Consider the following 6,058-nt stretch of genomic DNA (forward strand, 5'->3'; position numbering starts at 1 on the left):
TCCCCACAATTTGGAAAATCCGCATAAAATATTTTGGCCCTGCCTTCATACCAGATAAGAAGTCTGAATGTTTTTCTTTTTCTTTTAGGGGGTATTTACAGTTCGTTACTGTAAAATTTGGATTAAGTATTTGGTCATAGGTGATTTGTAAGTAAATGTGATATCTTTACATTTTTAGCCTTTGTGTCTCATCTGCTGGCTTTCATGTTCTTTTCCCAAACTTTAGCTTTTTACTTATTTTAATTTTAAAAAAGAAATTGTGTACATTTGTGGTATTAAAAGATAAAATATGTTGATATTATACAATATTACACATGGATTTTATGCATTTCTGAGTTTCTAAACTTTTTCTATGTTGTCTGCTGGCCTTTGCGTGTTATCCGCAGCTTTCACAAAACTCCCCCAAAATTCCCATTTAATTTCTTATGCTGACCGACAACATATCAAAAGTGCAATGGGGAGAGTCAATGTTGGTGACATTTAGTGCTCAAAGTTCTTCAGTCCAGGCCTCCCAGCTCTTTTCACCTGTATTAGCTAGCACAAAGTTTTTATAGTGCCTTGCTCAAGGTGTAGAGACTTCTGTAGCTACAATGACTACCTGAATACCTCCTTTCTTGGCTGCCCACAAGAAGCAGAAGATCCTTATAGTTGTGTAAGAATGAAGTTGTCTGAGAATGAAGGAGGAATATGGTTGGCTGAAAACATTCTGGCACGGGGTGGCTGCAGCAGGCCTAAGTGAAAGGCATTTGGACACCTGTCTGGAACTGGCTTTGGACTCCCTAGTTTAATCAGGGCAGAGACTTTAGTGGCCCACCCCACACTCACATCCCTCAGGAAAAGGCTAGTGATATTTTTGCCCAGCCACATGAAGGAAAGGAGGCAAGATTGGGAAGACTAAAACTATGCTGCCATGTGACTGGAGACCTAATACTAGGGGAGGGAAGTTTGGAGTTACAGTGACTGCTCAAACATTCCTATACTTCCACCTGACAAGAAATGGGTAATACTGATTCTTCCCAACATTAGAAGAAAGGCAGAGAGCAGAGGGAGTAATTAGGCAACTGAAAGTGGGCTTCCACAGGTAGTTGCTTAGGCCTAAAGGAAAGGTAATTAGAAACCAACTTGGGGCTAGTCTGGCCCTCTGGAGCTTATTCAGGGTAAAGGCCCAGAATAGGGAATCTTACATACCCCAGTGTGAAAAGGCTGAGGCAGACCTGTAGTCTAATGTTGGATGATTTATGGCACCATCAAAGAAGGACGCATAGTGATTAGGGGCAGAAGAATATAGGAAAAAGATATAAAGAGAGATAGCTTCGATAGTCCAGTACATAAACAGAGAAACCAACATTTGTTGTTCAGTCATTTCAGTTGTGTCTGACTCTTTATGACCCCACTTGGGGTTTTCTTGGCAAAGATACTGGAGTGGTTTGCCATTTTATTCTCCAGCTCATTTTACAGATGAGGAACTAAGGCAAACAGGGTCAAGTGACTTGCCTAAGATTGCACAGCTGGTAAGTGTCTAAGGCTGGATTTGAACTCGAGTCTTCATGACTCCAGGCCTGGTGTTCTATTTTCTGTACCACCTAGCTGCCCCATATACCAACATGGAGGATCCTAAAAATATGAAATAAAAACAAACAAATCAGATTGAGAAATGAAAGTATGAATGGCAAATATTATAATAAGGACAGTGAATTAATAGTTTTTGATAAAATGTAGAATGTTGTGGACCTCTAAAAGATTATGGAACAGTAATAAGAAACCTCAAAATTACTCAAAAGAGAAAATAAACTCATAAAGGAAGAAATTAAGAATGAATTTAGTAATAAACAATTTTAGCAAAGTTGCAGGGTATAAAACAAACCCAAGTAAATTATTGGCATTTCTATATATTACCAACAAAGCCCAAGAGCAAGAGATAGAAAGAGAAATTCCATTTAAAGTTACTGTAGACATTATAAAATATTTGGGAGTCTACCTGCCGAAACAAACCCAGGAACCATATGAACACAATTACAAAACACTTTTCACACAAATAAAGTTAGATCTAAATAATTGTAAAAACATCAGTTGCTCATGGGTAGGCTGAGCTAATATAATAAAAATGACAATTCTACCTAACCTAATTTACTTATTCAGTACCATTCCAATCAAACTACCAAAATTGTTTTATAGAGTTAGAAAAAATAATAATAAGATTCATTTAGAATAACAAAAGGTACAGAATATCAAGGGAACTAATGAAAAGAAATGCAGGAAAAGATGGCCTAGTTGTTCCAGATCTTAAGTTGTATTATAAAGCAGTAATCATCAAAACTATTTGGTATGGGCTAAGAAATAGAAAAGTGGATCAGTGGAATAGGTTAGGTATGCAAGACAGAGTAGTCAATGACTATACTAATCTACTATTTGATAAACCCAAAGACCCCAGCTTCTGGGATAAGAATTCACTTTGACAAAAACTGCTGGGAAAACTGGAAAAGAGTATGGCAGAAACTAGGCATAGACCAAAATCTAACACCATATACCAAAATAAAGTCAAAATGGGTTCATGATTCAGACTGATACTATAAGCAAACTGGGAGAGCAAGGAATAGTTTACCTGTCAGATTTATGGAGAACAGAAGAATTTATGACAAAACAGGAGATAGAGAACATTATGAAATGCAAAATGGATAATTTTGATTACATTAAATTGAAAAGTTTTTGCACAAACATAGCCAATGCAACCAAGATTAGGAGGGAAGCAGAAAACTGGGAAAGAATTTTTACAACCAGTGTCTCTGATAAGGGCCTCATTTCTAAAATATGTAAAGAAGTAAGTCAAATTTACAAGAATACAAGTCATTCCCCTATTGATAAATGGTCATAGGATATAAACAGACACTTCTCAGATGAAGAAATTAAAGCCATCTATAGCCATATGAAAAAATGCTCTAAATCACTATTGATTAGAGAAATGCAAATCAAAACAACTCTGAGGTACCACATTACACCTATCAGATTGGCCAACATGACAAAACAGGAAAATGATAAATGTTGTAGAAGATGTGGGAAAATTGGAACACTAATGCATTGTTGGTGGAGTTGTGAAGTGATCCAACCATTCTGGAACTATGTCCAAAAGGCTATACAAATGTGCATAGCCTTTGATCCAGTAATAGCACTTCTAGAGATCATAAAAATGGAAAAATACCCACATGTACAAAAATATTTATAGCAGCTCCTTCTGTGGTGGCCAAGAATTAGAAATTGAGGGGATATTTATCAATTAGGGAATGGCTGAATAAGTTGTGGTATATGAATGTAATGGAATACTATTGTGCCATAAGAAATGATGAGCAGGCAGACCTCAGAAAAACCTGGAAAGACTAGTATGGACTGATGCTGAGTGAAGTGAGCAGAACCAGGAGAACAATGTACACAGTAACAGCCACATTGTGTGATGATTAACTTTGATAGACTTAGCCCTTCTCAGCAATGCAAGGATCTAAGACATCTCCAAGTCTCGTGATGGAAAATGCCATCCACATCCAAAGAAAGAACTATGGAGTTTGAATGCAGATTGAAGCATACTATTTGCTAATTTTTTCCTCTGTTTTGTTTTGTTTCCTCTTTTCTGGTAGAAAATAGAGTGTACAATGTAAGATTTAACAATACATTTATTAGTGACACATTTGGACCTAGCAGATGGCGGAGCAAGAGCTGTTATATGTGGTGCCCAGTGACTTGTTCCCTCTTGTGCTCTGTTTCCTGCACAACAGTTTCCAGAGGCGGCAAGCAAGTTTGCTAAGGCTATTTGAACTTCCCGACAAGACCCCAACACCATTTTGGACATTTATAGTTTCTGGCTCAATAGGTCTTCCAAAACTCAACAGCAGAAGTTGCAGGCTCATGGACCAGTGGCAAAGAAAGCTAAGAAATCCACTGCTTCTAGTGACAGCTATCATAAAGGAGAGACCAAACAGCCAGAAGAAAAAGAAAAGCCAGAAGAAGTCTGCCCAAAAGGGAGCCAAGCCCCCAGCCAAGGCAGCCAAACCTTTCCCCAAGGCAGCTCAGCCTAAGAAAGTTGAAAGCTCCAGGTCTGACTCTGATTCCAGCTCAGAGGACGAAGCTACCAAGAAACAGAAACCAAAGACTCTAGTGAAGACCCCAGCTAAGCCAGGCACAACTGGCCAGGTCACCTCTGAATTGGCCAGTGGCAAAGCTGGTGACAGCAGCCGCAGCAGTGACTCAGAGGGGGAGGCAGCAGCAGCTCCACCCAAAAAGACTGTACTGAAGAAGCCAACTCCATCCAAGACGCCTATGAAAGCTGCCCAGAAGAGTTCCAGCAGTGAAGATTCCTCCAGTGAGGATGAAGAGGAAGAGAAACAGAAGAAAAAACTGGTTAAGGCCAAGCAGGGTCCATACAGTTCCACCCTCTTACCCACCCCTTGCAGCCAGCCAAAGAAGGTGGGAGGGGATCAGCCTCCCAAGAAGAAGGTGGGAGGGAAACAGCCCTCTGAGAAGAAGGAGGAAAGTAGTGATGAGAAGGCAGTGAGGACAGCAGTGATGAGAAGGCAGCCACAGCTAAAGCAGGAGGGGCCAAAGCTGCCACACCTTAGCCTGCATCAACCACGGCCACGACAGGCAAGACTATGACAAACAAAGCCACGGGAGAGGAGTCCAGTTCAGACAGTGACTCAGATTCCAACTCAGAGGAGGATGAGAAGAAGACTTCTCAAAAGGCAGCCCCCAAATCTGTTGCTGTTAAAGCGACTCCTAAGCCAGCTGTGACTGCAAAGGCTGCTGAGAACTCTTCAGGCAACTCAGACTCAGACAGCTCTGAGGATGAAACACCAGCCAAGCCAGCCCCTGGCACCAAGCTGGCCACCAATCAATAGCCTCTGCCCAGCAAAGTGGATAGCAGCTCTAGTGAAGAGGAAAGCAGTTCTATTGAGGAAGAGAAGAAGCCAGGGACAAAGGCTGCAGCAGCTGTCCCCAAACCCAAGGTGGGGGCCAAGAGAACTCCATCTCCAGGGCCCAAAGCTGCCACCCAGGACAGCAGTTCAGGCTCAGTTAGCTCTAACAGTGAAGAGGAGGAACCAGCAATCAAAGTGAATAAGTCCAAGCTGGGGACTGCAGCTGTTCCTAAGCCTGCCTTCGCAAAAAAATCTAGGGCCGAGAGTAGTTCATCTGACGACTCCAGTGAAGAGTAGGAAAAACCAAAACTTAAAAGAGTCCTGGCTTGGTGGCCAATGGGTCTTGCCCTCCAGCACTCTAGAACTTGTGCACCCAAGGAAGAGGAAGAGGCAGCAGCCAAGTCAGGCTATGGGAAGAAGTGGAAAATGTGTGTCCACATTTTTATTTCTCTCACAAGCTGGTGACATGCATTGCATGGGAGTTACAGTCCAGAATTGAACCCCCTTAAGGGGTCCAGTCTAGAACTGGCTCAATTTGGGATTTTGGGGTGTACAGTTATATACCTTTTGAAGAGCAGGTGTTTTCAAGGGGTGCCAATCAACTCTGATTGGTCAACACACTGGGAGGTGGGCTATATTAAAGTGAGTGTCTTTGAGTATGTGACTTAGGTCACTTAATCCTGGTCAAAGAGACATCAATTTCCATATCACCTGTCTTGACAATAGGGAGGAATTAACATTTCCCCAAACCTGTCAGGGCAACACAATGAGTAGGAATAGAGCCATTTAGATTAGATCTTCTGAAAAAGAAATGAACTTTGAAAGAAAGGGGGAGAGGGAAGCTCCGAGTCTCCAAGATAATGGTTACTAAGAAAATAATCATTTTTCACATTCCCCCATCTGATTCTAATGAGAGGCAAAGCCATCACAATGAATCATTAACTGATATGGTCAACACTTCATCAAGGATTTTGGGGACCTATAATGGGTAACAATATGGGAGAGGAGAGGGGGAAATTGATTGATGCATTGACAAATCGAAGGAGGCAGTCCCCTTAATAAGTGAGTAAACAATAAGTAAATTGTCTATTTAAGGCTTAGGAGTCCCATCCCACATAGCCATCTGGTACTAGGGACACCATCCCATGAAGTCCTCT

At 41.4% G+C, this 6,058-nt stretch overlaps 1 pseudogene; it reads left to right on the forward strand.

Moving 5' to 3' along the window:
- The first annotated feature begins 3,690 nt into the window (after nt 1-3,690).
- On the forward strand, nt 3,691-5,366 carry LOC114039645 (annotated as a pseudogene).
- The last annotated feature ends 692 nt before the right edge of the window (nt 5,367-6,058 follow it).

Source organism: Vombatus ursinus, unplaced genomic scaffold (assembly GCF_900497805.2).
Source record: "Vombatus ursinus unplaced genomic scaffold, bare-nosed wombat genome assembly UNPS02012156.1, whole genome shotgun sequence".
Taxonomy (NCBI): Eukaryota; Metazoa; Chordata; class Mammalia; order Diprotodontia; family Vombatidae; genus Vombatus; species Vombatus ursinus.